At 49.0% G+C, this 12,442-nt stretch overlaps 1 long non-coding RNA gene across 1 annotated transcript; it reads right to left on the reverse strand.

Annotated features, from left to right (window-relative positions):
* Positions 1–5,018: 5,018 nt before the first annotated feature.
* On the reverse strand, positions 5,019–11,886 carry LOC140595940 (uncharacterized). Its single transcript, XR_011997934.1, has 2 exons — positions 11,735–11,886; positions 5,019–10,114 (listed from the first exon to the last, which is right to left on the reverse strand). It is a non-coding gene; the product is annotated as an uncharacterized lncRNA (long non-coding RNA).
* Positions 11,887–12,442: the final 556 nt, after the last annotated feature.

Consider the following 12,442-nt stretch of genomic DNA (forward strand, 5'->3'; position numbering starts at 1 on the left):
AACTGTTTGCTCTCCCATGACAAGCAGCAGTGTTCAGAGGCCGGCTGGGGCGGGGTGGGGGGTGGATCACAGGAGCAGAGCTGCACCTGCCTCAGATGGCCATGTCGTATGAGCAAGAAGTAAACGCTGGAGGGCTGGAGGGCTGGGGGGCTCAGGCGTTAAGGGCTTGATCTCAGGGTTTGTGAGTTCAAGCCCTCTGGCTCCGCACTGGGCATGGAGCCTACTTAAAAAAAAAAAAAAAGTATACTCTATTGTTGTAAACCCGCAAGGTTTGGGGGTTGTTGCTATAGGATCAGCTCCACTATCCGGGCTGATATGGCAAAGCCCCCTGGGAATCACAGTGCTATCTGTAGAGCACCATGAAAAGTGCATATCTTTAATATCTTACGTAAGCTAGAATTACAATTAGCAACACTGACTATTACCTGGTGAGCACTTACTACAACTCAGGTATTACTGCCAGGTTCTTTGGCAAATGTTTTCTCCTGAATTCCCACCATAGCCCTAGAATTCGGTATTGTTGGCCTGTTGAGTATAATTAGTCTCATCGTAGAGACCCAGGGACTCAGATTCTTGACTGGAGATCAAGACCATAGGTAGTAAGTGGGAGAATTGAGATGAAATGCAGGGTCCTTTGACGTAATGCTCGGGCTTTCCACTGTATATAGGTGGACTGTATATAAAGTATATATATAATGCAGATTAAGTCTATCAAGAAAAAAAACCCATGCATTTTATTATTTTTTTTAACCCATGCATTTTAAAAAGAAATGATCTCTTAACAGGAAAAACATGAACATCTGCCTTTTTACTAAATTGGACATGAAAGATGATCTCGATGGCTGAACAAAGCCTCTGGCTCTCTGGTGAGTTGTCTGACAAGGGGATCTCCATTTGTTTTCTCCTCTAATTGGGCTCCTCACCAGATAAGTGGTGGCAGGCACCAAAGCTTGAAGACAAATTTTAAGAGGACAATTTTGTTCATCATTTAAAATGTTTCCACTGCAAGTTAGATAATAGCTGGCAGTTTGCATTTTTGCAGGGATGCAGTCTGAGATATTTTCACCTGGGGCTGGCTTAGGGAAGAGAAGACCAAGCATCCCACTTGCTCCTGTGGTCCTGCCTGCCTCCGACGTCCTTCCTCTCACCCGTGACCTGCTAATGCTTGAGGACTCAGCTCCTCTCTGCCTTACAGGATTACCCTACTTGTCCTCACAGGCCGAGCTCCATCCTCCACGCTCTGACACATGGAAGTGACCTGGGCATGTGAGGTGAGACTCTAGACTCCTCAAAGGCAGAAGCATGTTTCATTCTTTTTTTTTTTAATTAAACCTTTTATTTTAGAGTTGTACAAAATAATATAAAGATAGCTCATGGACTTTTTTTTTTTTTTTTGAGTTGGAGAGAGACAAGACACCCAGCATGGAGTCCAGTCTCACAAACCTGAGATCATGACCTGAGCCCAAATTAAGAGTCTGATGCTTAACCGACTGAGCTACCCAAATGCCCCAACTTGGTAAATAAATAAAACACTTATTTATTTTTAAAGATTATTTATTTGCCAGAGAGTCAGCAGGGGAAGGGGCAGAGAAAGTCTTAAACAGGCTCCGTGCTGAGTGTGGAACCCAGTGCAGGGCTTGATCTCACGACCCTGTGCCCAAACCAAGAGTCAGCTGGTTAACCGACTGGCCACCCAGGCATCCCAGTGGTTAGTTAACCATTTAAATGTTATAGATGCAAACACACTCATGCATTTAGCACACAACCAGCCAGGTTTCTACTTTGAGGTTAGAGTCTGCCAGTTGTAGTTTATTGTAGCAAATGCGGCCTCTTTCCCTGGTCTTCAACATCATCACAAGCAGGATGTTGACATTGCTACAGTCAAGATAGAACCCTTCCATTGCTGCTATAAACATCGGGGTGCAGGTGTCCTGCCCTTTCACTGCATCTGTATCTTTCGGGTAAGTCCTCAGCTGTGCAATTGCTGGGTCGTAGGGCAGGTCTATTTTTAACTCTTTGAGGAACCTCCCCACAGTTTTCTCCAGTGGCTGCACCAGGTCACATTCCTACCGACAGTGCAGGAGGGTTCCCCTTTCTCCACATCCTCTCCAACATTTGTTGCTTCCTGTTTTGTTAATTTTCCCCATTCTCACTGGTGTGAGGTGATATCTCACTGTGGTTTTGATTTGTATTTCCTGATGGCAAGTGATGGGGAGCATTTTCTCATGTGTGGGCAGGGAGCCCTCCAATTGCTCTGATAGCCACGCCCACTTTCCCGCCCACCTCCGCCCCTCCTTCACCTGGACTTGCTGATCTAGTCTTTATTTCCAGAATGTTGTTCTTGCAAATCCTTTGTATAAACGGGATCGCACAGTAGGACACTTTGGGAGATTGCCTTTTCATATTCCGCAAGGTTCTCAGGAAAGTTGTTCAGTTGGCTCATTAGTATCTGTTGTCTGCCCCTTTGCCTGCAGAGCGGATTCCAGGAGTGGGTTACCAGTTCCTTTACCGTTTACCTGTTGAAAACCTCCTTCATTTTTTAAGCACCAGCACCTCATGGACAGGTATTTGCACGCAAAGGGGATCCTGAAGAGCAGCATTAGCAGTGATTAGGAGTGTGAGCTCTGGACTTGGACTCCAAGCTCCACAACTCATTATCCATGTAGGTTTTAGCAAATGACTTAACCTCTGTCTGCCTCAATTTTTCATCTGTAAAATGGGAATGATGGCAGTGTCCATCTCATATAGTTATTATGAAAACTAAATGAATCAACCCTTCTTAGGTGCTTAGCCCAAAGCCTGGCTGATGGTAAGAACTCAACTAAGGATTAAGAAGGGGTGCCTGGGTGGCTGAGTCCATTAAGTGTCTGCCTTTGGCTCAGGTCCTGATCTTAGGGTCCTAAAATGGAACACCACATCCCTGCTCAGTGGAGAGTCTGCCTCTCTCTCTCTCCCTCTCCTGCTCCCCACATGCTGTCTCTCAAATAAATAAATAAATAAATAAATATCTTAAAAATTAATAATATAGCATCATTAATAATAGACATTCAGTGAACTGAAATGAAAAATCTGGAATAAGAAAATTCAAATTTGCAAAATGTTCAAACTGGGGGGTGTGTGACTCACTCTAAAAGAATTAAATTCCTTCTCCCTAGAGCTTTTACATAGTTTTTCTCTGAGTATCAAGCTTGCCCACCCTCATTGGAAACCAAGAAGAACCCCCTGGTGATGCTGTGTCCTTCCTAATGCAGCCCACAGCCTCTCCCTGGGACAAAGGTGAATTGACTCACTCAAACAATATATATCGAGTTTTTACTGCATGCATGCCAGGCACTGATCTAGGTGCCAGGGCTGCTGCTGTGAACAAAACAGACAAGACTGGTGCTCCCAGCAGGTAATAACATAAAAGAGGAAGCTCTTCCCTACTTCGCCCCCATAGAAAAGGAAAGGAAAGTCCTGCAGCGGGGAGCCCTGGGGGGGATGTGGGTACCCTCTGCTGTAGCTTTAAAAAAATAAGCTGATCTTCTTGGCTTAATGTGGTGTGAGTCTGCTTGCAGGCAGGGGATGCACTCAATAAACCATCTAGTCTTCCCACCCCCACCCCCACCCCCATATACTCCCAGCTTCTCAGTGTGATTGGGAGACAAGCATGCTGAGTGCAGTCACAAAGGGCAATGGGACCTGGGCTCCCAGTGGCTCCTACTGGAAGTGAGGACTTGCAGGATCCAGCTTTGCTCTCATCATCCCCCCCACCTCCCCAGCCCAGTGACTGATGGGGGAGCTGTGTTCTGGCTGCAGAGCCACGGTTTTCTCCAAGAGCCGCTAACTGGCCCATGACCTTGGCCTCATTAGCTTGGCGCTCTCCACCTGAGCTGCCTGGATCGGGGCCAGCCAGGGAAACTAGCTCAGGCCCACAGGCCCCTGGGAGAGGTGTCAGGCAAAAATAGACCAGAGAAAGCCAGAGAATCCTTGAGCAGGAGGGCCTGTGGAGGTCACTGGCTTCAGGGTCATCCTCGCTCTACAGATGGAGGCTGAGGTCAGGCAGGGGAAGGGGCCTGGCCAGGATCCTGCCACAATTCACGCAGAGCAGAGATGAGGATGGATATCATCTGACTCCCAAAGTCATGTCCTTCCCTCTCCTGTGCCTCCCATCAGGCTGTGGTCAGGCCTGAAAAGAACAGACATGAAGAATGATAGAGTACATACCACATTGTACACCTGAAAATAATATAGTGCTGTATAGTGACTGGAATTTTAAAAAATACAGATTATGAAACAATTCATCATAGAGCATTTGTTGTTTCTATTTAAAAAATACACACACATGCATATAGAATTTTAAAATGGCCTGAGGGGCGCCTGAGTGGCACAGGTGGTTAAATGTCTGACTCTTGATTTTGGCTTGGTCATGATCTCAGGGGCATGAGACTGAGCTCCCTGTTGGGTTCTGCACTGGGTGTGTAGCCTGCTCAAGATTCTCTCTCTCTCTTTCTCTCCAAACAGAAATATGGTGTGACTTTTTCAAACAGATAAAGAATACATTAAGAAATAATGTCACTTAGCAAGTGGAGACCCTGGAACTTCACTGTCTGGATTTGAATCCCAGCTCCACTCCTGATTTGCTGTGTGTCCTTCAGCAGGTTATTCAATCTCTCTGCGCCTTGCTTCATTTACCTGTCAAGTGGGGACAGCAATAGAGCTTGCTTGTGGTGAGGCGATGATGTGGAGCCCATCCATGAAAAGCACTGAGACCCAAGGCCACTGCAGAATCACTCGCCCCGCATCCATGTTGATAGGGAATGTCAATCGTGCAGAAAGAGGAGAAAAGAAAAGTAAAGGCCGGCTCTGCTGGGCCCTTTCCCCAAAAGGAACGTGTGCTCCTGGAGGCCACCCGCGCATACACCAGCACACGTGTACATGTGCTGAGCAATGTGCTTTCAAGTATGACATGTTAGCATCCTCCTTTACACAGTTCCTGATCTCGCCTTTTCCAATTAGCAGCATATCTGGACCATATATTTTTTTTAAACTTTATTTATTTATTCATGAGAGACACGCAGAGAGAGGCAGAGACACAGGCAGAGGGAGAAGCAGGCTCCACGCAGGGAGCCCGACATGGGACTCGATCCTGGGTCTCCAGGATCAGGCCCTGGGCTGAAGGCGGCGCCAAACCACTGAGCCACTGGGGCTGCCCTGGACCATATTTTTTAATCAGTTGGTTCACATGGATCCTCTTCCTTTGAATGACTACGTGCTGTTCCAACCTATGGATGGGCCATGATGTATCTAAGCAGACCCCAAGATAGATGGTCACAACACACAAGAGTGGCTCAGCATCGCGGAAATGGATGGAGCCACAGGAGATAAATTGTCATGGGCTTGATTATCAGCTCTGTAGCTGCATGCAAATGATGAATTTCCGTTGTGTACTGAGCACCAACTGTTTGCGTCATTATCCTCAGGCCTCACAATAACCTGCTTGGGTAGATTGTGATTAGAATCCCCTTTGCAAAAAAAAAGGAATCCCCTTTGCAGGATGGCCCAGGGGTACTGTTGGTCCCCAGGTCATCCTACCAACCATGAGCACTAATGCTCATGCAGGCAGTGTGGTTCTTGTGCCACATGCAATGAGCTGTCTGGGCTTGCTTCTGCAGGAAGTGATAGAGCCCCTCCCACTTGTGTGTCTCTGACTCCTCATCAGGCACTTCTCTATGCTCCACTCTGCAGCCTAGGGGAGCTCAGGCCCAGGGCAAGGGGGGTCAGTGGGAGGGGGCGGGTGCTTTGTTGAGGCTGAGAGCCTATAAGTCCAGGCAGTGCTCAGCTGGAGGAGGAACAGCCAAGAGAGGGCTGGGGTCTCTGCTCAGACCAGTGTTGTCCCCTCTGACTCCTGGCTCCCTCTGGAGAGAAGTTTAATTCCTCAACTGCCTTGAGTGTCTAGGGCCACTACAGGATCACCCTAGTTACTGACACCACAACCCCTCCTGCGTGGGTCTTTCATTCTTTACTAAAGTCTTCCTCCCTCCCTGTACCTTCATCTAAAGACTGCCTCTGGCTATTGTGTGTGGTCAGAAGGTGTCAACATTAGACTTTGCACCAGGACCACTTATGAGTTTTCCCTCTCCTCATTGCTGGAGCCCTGTGCTGGAAGCTGCCCTGGGTTGGTGTCTCCAGCATGAGTCTATTTTCCAGCAGGTCTGCAAACAAGGGTGAGGAGACAAAGGAAAAAACAATGAGAACAAAAGGGGCACCTGGGTGGCTCAGTTGGCTGGGAATCTGACTCTTAATTTTGGCTCAGGTCATGATCTCAGGGTCACACAGGGTCTGTCTCTTTCTCCCTCTGCCCTCCTCCCCCCACCATGCACACCAGCTCTCTCTCTCTCTCTCTCTCTCTCTCAAATTAAGAAATAAAAAAATTTTTTAAAGTGAGAACGGAAAAAAAAAAAAAAAAAAAAGTGAGAACGGATCCCTACCTCACACCATAATAAAATCAATTCCAGATGTAAATATGAATGGCAAAACATCAAGACTTTTAAGATAAAAAAAAAGGATAGTATCTCTATGACCTTGGGGTAGGGAAAGATTTCTTTCTTTCCTTCTTTTTTTTTTAAGATTTTTATTTTATTTATTCATGATATTCAGAGAGAGAGAGAGAGAGAGAGAGGAGCCAGAGACACAGGCAGAGGGAGAAGCAGGCTCCATGCTGGGAGCCCAGCACGGGACTCGATCCCAGATCCAAGGACCACACCCTGGACCAAAGGCAGCGCCAAACCGCTGAGCCACCCAGGGATCCCCTCTTTCCTTCTTTTTGTTGATTTATCTGAAAGAGAGAATGTGTATGTGTGAGAGTGTGAGGAGAGGCAGAGGGAAAGGAATAGAGACAATCTCAAGCTGACTCCCCTCTGAGCACAGAGCCCAACATATGGCTCCATCTTACAACCTTGAGGTCATGACCTGAGCCAAAATCAAGAGTTGGGTGCTTAACCAGTTGAGTCACTGAGGTGCTCCAGGGAAGGATTTCTTAAAAAATAAAAGACACAAACCGTTCAAGAAAGAAGATTCATAAATTTCACTATATTAAAATTCCTCAAGGAGCACCTAGGTGGCTCAGTCGGTTAAGCGTCTGTCTTCGGCTCTAGTCATGACCCCAGGGTCCTGAGGTGAAGCCCCACATCAGGGCCCCTGCTCAGCGGAGAGTCTCCTTCTCCATCTCCCTCTGTCCCTCCCCACCCTGCTCATGCTCTCTTTCAAATATAGAAATAAAAATCTTTCAAAAAAAAAATTCTTCAAAGGTACCACTAAAGGAGTGAAAAAACAAAACAAAACAAAACAAAAAAACCTCTACAACCTAGATGAAGATATTTTCAACACACATGTTACATAGGATTATCATCGAGACTGTAGGGGGGATTATTCAAACCATTAAGGAAAAAACAACCTAATGGAAAGACAGACATAAGGTATGAACAGGAATTCCGAGACAATGGCCAATAAACACCATTAGAAAGTGGGAAATACGCATTAAAACCATGACATGACCCTGCTCTGCCTCCCTCCCGGCTGCGGTTCAGGACCAAGAGATGGATTCACTGCAGAGTTTCGGCACCGGCTGGCTGGCCTCCTAGCTGGCCCACACCCCACCGCCTTCCCGGCATGTCACGCCCGCCCTGAGCAGCTGCCAACCACTCAGGCCTTTATCCCACTCCTGCTCTTTGCTGCCCGGACTTAGATTTCCTGGTTTCCTAAGTCATCTCTTGTTTTTCCCCCTAAGTTTCCATTTGGAAAAACTGTTCAAGCTTGCAGAAAAGTTGAAAGAAGTGTGCTGTAAATTCATGTGCGCCATTACCTGAGAATCATCATTGGTTAACATTTTGTCGCTCCTCATTACTAGTTGCATTATTACCATTAATATTTTTGCTGATCCATTTGAGGATAAAGCACAGGCATTTTGACCCTTTGACTCTCCCTGCTTCCTCCAGGTCCACCACACCTTTGCTCTCAGGAAGCAGAAGGCCAGGAGGACCACAGAAGGCAGATCGAAGGCGGCACAATCTTTTTGGCTTCCTATCTGGCATGAAACCTGAGCGCTCACTGAGACTTCGCTCCTTAAAGTAGCTGTAGCCTTCATCTTACAATTGAGCACAAAATGCCTGCACGTTCATTGAGCATCTTTGCAAGATGCAGGGAAATAAGTGATTGCCTCTGGGACGAGATGCCAAGGAGCTAGGAGTAGGCTGAGAGAGAAGTTTGTTTTTCAGTTTATACACTTCTGACTTTTGTGACATGGACTTTTATTACTTGGTCCAAAAACCCTCCACATTTCGTGATTGACCTAAGCAAGATTATTCGGTACCAGGAGGCAAAGACAGGACTCAAACCCAGATCTGCAACCATGAGCCTGAGTTTGTTCCCTGCATTACAAGATGTTACATAAATCCAACGTTTTAACCTACATCGATCCACCTGGGCACTGCCGGGACATAAAAGAGGTAGCAGAAATCCAAGGGAAGGCACAGACGCCTGCACCTGCCATACTGAAGCGACATTCTCGGATGCCTGCTGGGATTTGAGCTGCTTTCAAAGGCAGCAAAATTCTAAGGTTGGAGCACGGTGGCACTGCTCTGGGGACTTCCTGAGCTAGTGGGATGGACACAGTCCCTGCAGCAAAACAATCTGGGTCCTCACGCTGTGACCTTGGAGAGGTCATCCAGCCCCTCTGAACTTTGATTCCTTCATCAGGAAAATGGTGGAAGATAATATTCCCCATTGTGTGGCTCAGCATTGTTGTTAGTGTAGCAAACTCCTGAAAGGTGAGGTGTCCGATCACAGCCAACCTGCTGGGGGGCGGCAGCAGGTGGCTGGCTCTCTCTATCCACAGCAGAACACAATGACACCTGCCAGCGAGGTGGAGCATGTGACCTCAGGTGGTCCTTCCTTCCTTGTACAGTGGGTGGGCTGAGCAGGGTGCTGTCCCAGCCCCGGCGCTCTAGGATTCAGGGTGCAGGCCTTCTCACGTGGGCACCTCTTACGGACCCCAACGTTGTCCTCAGTGGCATGCCCAGGGAGAGGAGAGGCAATGGCCGCACAAGAGGACCCCAGGGATGGTTCCAGAGCTGGCAGCTGACTCTGTCCCTCCCCTGTCCCCTCCCTGCTCCCGACTGGAGGCCGTGCAATCCGTGTCTGCCTCCTCCACATCTGTTGCAGGAATATTGGTAACGGAACTGGACCCTAAAAACACCCCCCCAGGCAGTAAAATCCCAGGGCAAAATAATTTCCCAACCTGGCAGGAAGCTACCTGCCTGGGCCCGGGTGGGTCCAGTCTGCATCCAGAGACAGGTTCACAGGCTCTCCAACACATATGGGCCCTGGCCCCAATCCCCTTCCCTCTGGGCCTGTCCTACCTCTCCTCCCTGCTGAACCTTTGCTCGGACTCTCAGGCACCGGGGAGGGGGGCGCTTCTGTTGGCTTCCAGCCCCCCTCCTGCTAGGGACCTCAGCCCCCCTCCCTCCACCGCCGCCTTTCCAGGGGCCTCCTCCTAAGATCCCACTTTCTGCTCTGAGAGCTGAGGGCTGCACTGTCCCCATAATGCTACTTCTCTCAACAGCCCTGCGAGGTGAGTGGTACCGTGTCCCCATTTCACAGCAGGGGGATCCGAAACCTAGAGAAGTCCTGCCAGGGTCACAGAGAGAGGAAGCTGTGGAGCCGTGGTTCCGGCGCTGGTCAACAGCACCAGTCTTTGTCCTGTAGTACGGTCCTAGCTTCTTGTCCCCCACAGAGCCCCAGGAGCCCCTGCTTCACGCATGCTCTGGATTAGAGGCATGACACGTACGTGTGGCTCCCTCGTCAGTGGCGAGATCCTCAAGAACAGAGACCAGGTGGCATTCACCTTGGCCTCCCCAGGGCCAGGCAAGGACGGGGGGACACGGGGTGGCAGGGAAGCTAGCTGAAGGGACATTCCAGTGTGATCAGAAGGGACTGGGGCAGGGAAGCTTCTAGGTCCCCAAGGCCATCCTTCACAGGGTCCTTGCCCCACAGCCAGGAGGGGAAGAAGACCGAGGTATGCTCTAGGGGCTGGCTCCAGAGGGCCGCAGGTCCCTGTTTGTTTCCAGCAACATCTCTGTGAAAACACAAGTGTTCTGCAGTGTTTAGAGGCGAGGTGGGCCCTTGCCTTAATCTCTACCATCCTGCCTCCCTCCTCCCCTCCCATCTACCCTAACAGCCAGGTAACTGGGGGGGGGGGGAAAAAAGATGTAAAGCATCTTAAAATTTTCTGATGAAAATGAGTGGAGGTCACTCCTACATCATGGAAAATAAAAGTTCTCCTGGTTTCCTGTTCCCTTCCCTCTGCTCCTCCCCTCCTGCCTGGTCTCCGTTCCAAACTTGGATTGTTTGGAGAGGGCTGGGCAGCTGCAGGGGCAGCAATTTTTGGACTTGAATGGGTGGAGGAGGAAATCCTTCCCTTGTGAAACCCAAACCAAGAATATTACTTGTCTTTGTCCAGAGGACAAACAGTAGATATATTAATAGAAACAACATGTTTTATAACTGCAGAGAATCAGTTAACAAATATGGCTGAAGCACTGACTGGCATTTTGTACCAACCATCAGGACCTCACGCTCTAGTTATTTGTGCCTGGAGTCAGGTGGCTCTACTGTTCAAGTGCCTCTGCTCTGCCATTACTTGGCTGTGTGACCTTGAGCAAGTCACTTAACCTCTCTAAGCATCAGACTCATCATCTGTAAAAGGTCAAAAGTGATGATCCTCTTGAACCCAACTCCGAATATTGCTACCTGGATCTGCTGGAGTATGAAAGGCCCACCCAGATAGCCTTTGCAAACTCTACAACTACCTACATGTCTCACGTCACATATGACCCCTCTGTGCGTGCCCTGCCTTCCAAACTCATTTCCACTTGCTATCTCCCATTAACTCCAATCCTTTGTTTTTTTAAGATTTTATTTATTCATGAGAGACACACAGAGAGAGGCAGAGACATAGAGAGAGAAGCGGGCTCCCTGCGGGGAGCCCAATGTGGGACTCGATCCCAGGACCCTGGGATCATGACCTGAGCTGAAGCCAGATGCTCAACTGCTGAGCCACCCAGGTGCCCTCCATTAACTCCAATCCTAATCCTGTAGTTCTGCTCTGTTGTTCTCTCCCATCCTGAGTACATCCCACAAATATTTCAATCTCTGGGCATTTACCAGTTGGCAAAGGTTCAGAGCAGTGCCCCAGAAATTCATTACGGTTAAGAGCAAGACCGCCAAGGTAGAAGCCTAGCTCTAGCTATCAGCTGCTGTGAGCCTCCAAGCAAACTACTCCCCTCTCTGTGCCTTGCTTTCCCCATCTGAAAGAATGGGATGAATAATAGCTCTCATTCCAGAGGACAAGCTACGAGAAGGGAGTTCATTGATCCACACGAAGGGTTTCCACCGCTGCCTGGCACATGGCGGGGTCTTGATAAGCCCTCCACCTCCTTGGCTCTGATTATACCGATCAGGAGACTGAGTCCAGAACACCCAGGCAAGTGCAGAAGCTGGGGGGAAAGGGGGTGGGGGAGGGGAAGGAGGCTGAAAGGCAGATCGAGGGGAGACTGAGAGGAGAAACTCCAGCAGACTGAGTTTGGAGCAGGTGTTTCGAGCAGCTCAGATGGGGAAGGGGAGGCTGGCAGCAGCGGAGACCCTATCATGTGTGAAAGGAGAGAGACAGAGCTGGTAAAGATCAGCCAATACTGACCCGTTACGTAGACGATATGGCCCTGGCTACGCAGGGTTCCGAATCTAGGCAGGAGCTGGTGCGAGGTTGCAGTGCCACAGCAGAATGGTTTGCTGCGGCTTGGGGCACTCCCCCGGGCCGTGCGCCCTTAAAGGTCAAGGCGGCGGCATCCGGGCAGTCATCAGAGGGAGAAGTCAGAGGTGGGCAAGGTCCCTGGGCTCCAGCTGCAGCGCATGGAGGTCCGAGGGGAGAGAGTTCCCGAGAAGGGTCAGAGCTCGGCCCCCTGCTTTCTGCACTACAAACCTTGCTCTTGGCTTCATTTTCCTGTTGATTGAAAGTGACTCTGGTTCTGGGCTCTGGCATGTTTATAAATGTCTTTATTTTCCCCTTTCACATAAGTGATTTTTAGCTAGGCGCAGGATTCTAAGTTCCAAATACTTTCCCACAGAACTGAGAAGGGATAGTCCCATGGTCCTTCAGCCCTCCTGTGGCTGATGGGATTTATGGCCCTATTGAAACTTTCTTTTCTCTTCTTTCTCTTTTCTTCTCTTCTCTTCTCTCTTTCAGTCTTCTCCCCTCTCCTCTTCTCCTTTCCTTTCTTTTCTTTCTTTTCCTTCTTTCTTTCTTTCTTTCTTTTTTTTTTTTTTGAGAGAGAGAGAGAGAGAAAAGTGGAGGGGCAGAAGGAGAGGGAGAGAATCTTAAGCATGCTCCATGCCCAGCATAGAACAC

The sequence above is a fragment of the Vulpes vulpes genome, chromosome 16 (assembly GCF_048418805.1).
Source record: "Vulpes vulpes isolate BD-2025 chromosome 16, VulVul3, whole genome shotgun sequence".
In the NCBI taxonomy this organism is placed as follows: domain Eukaryota; kingdom Metazoa; phylum Chordata; class Mammalia; order Carnivora; family Canidae; genus Vulpes; species Vulpes vulpes.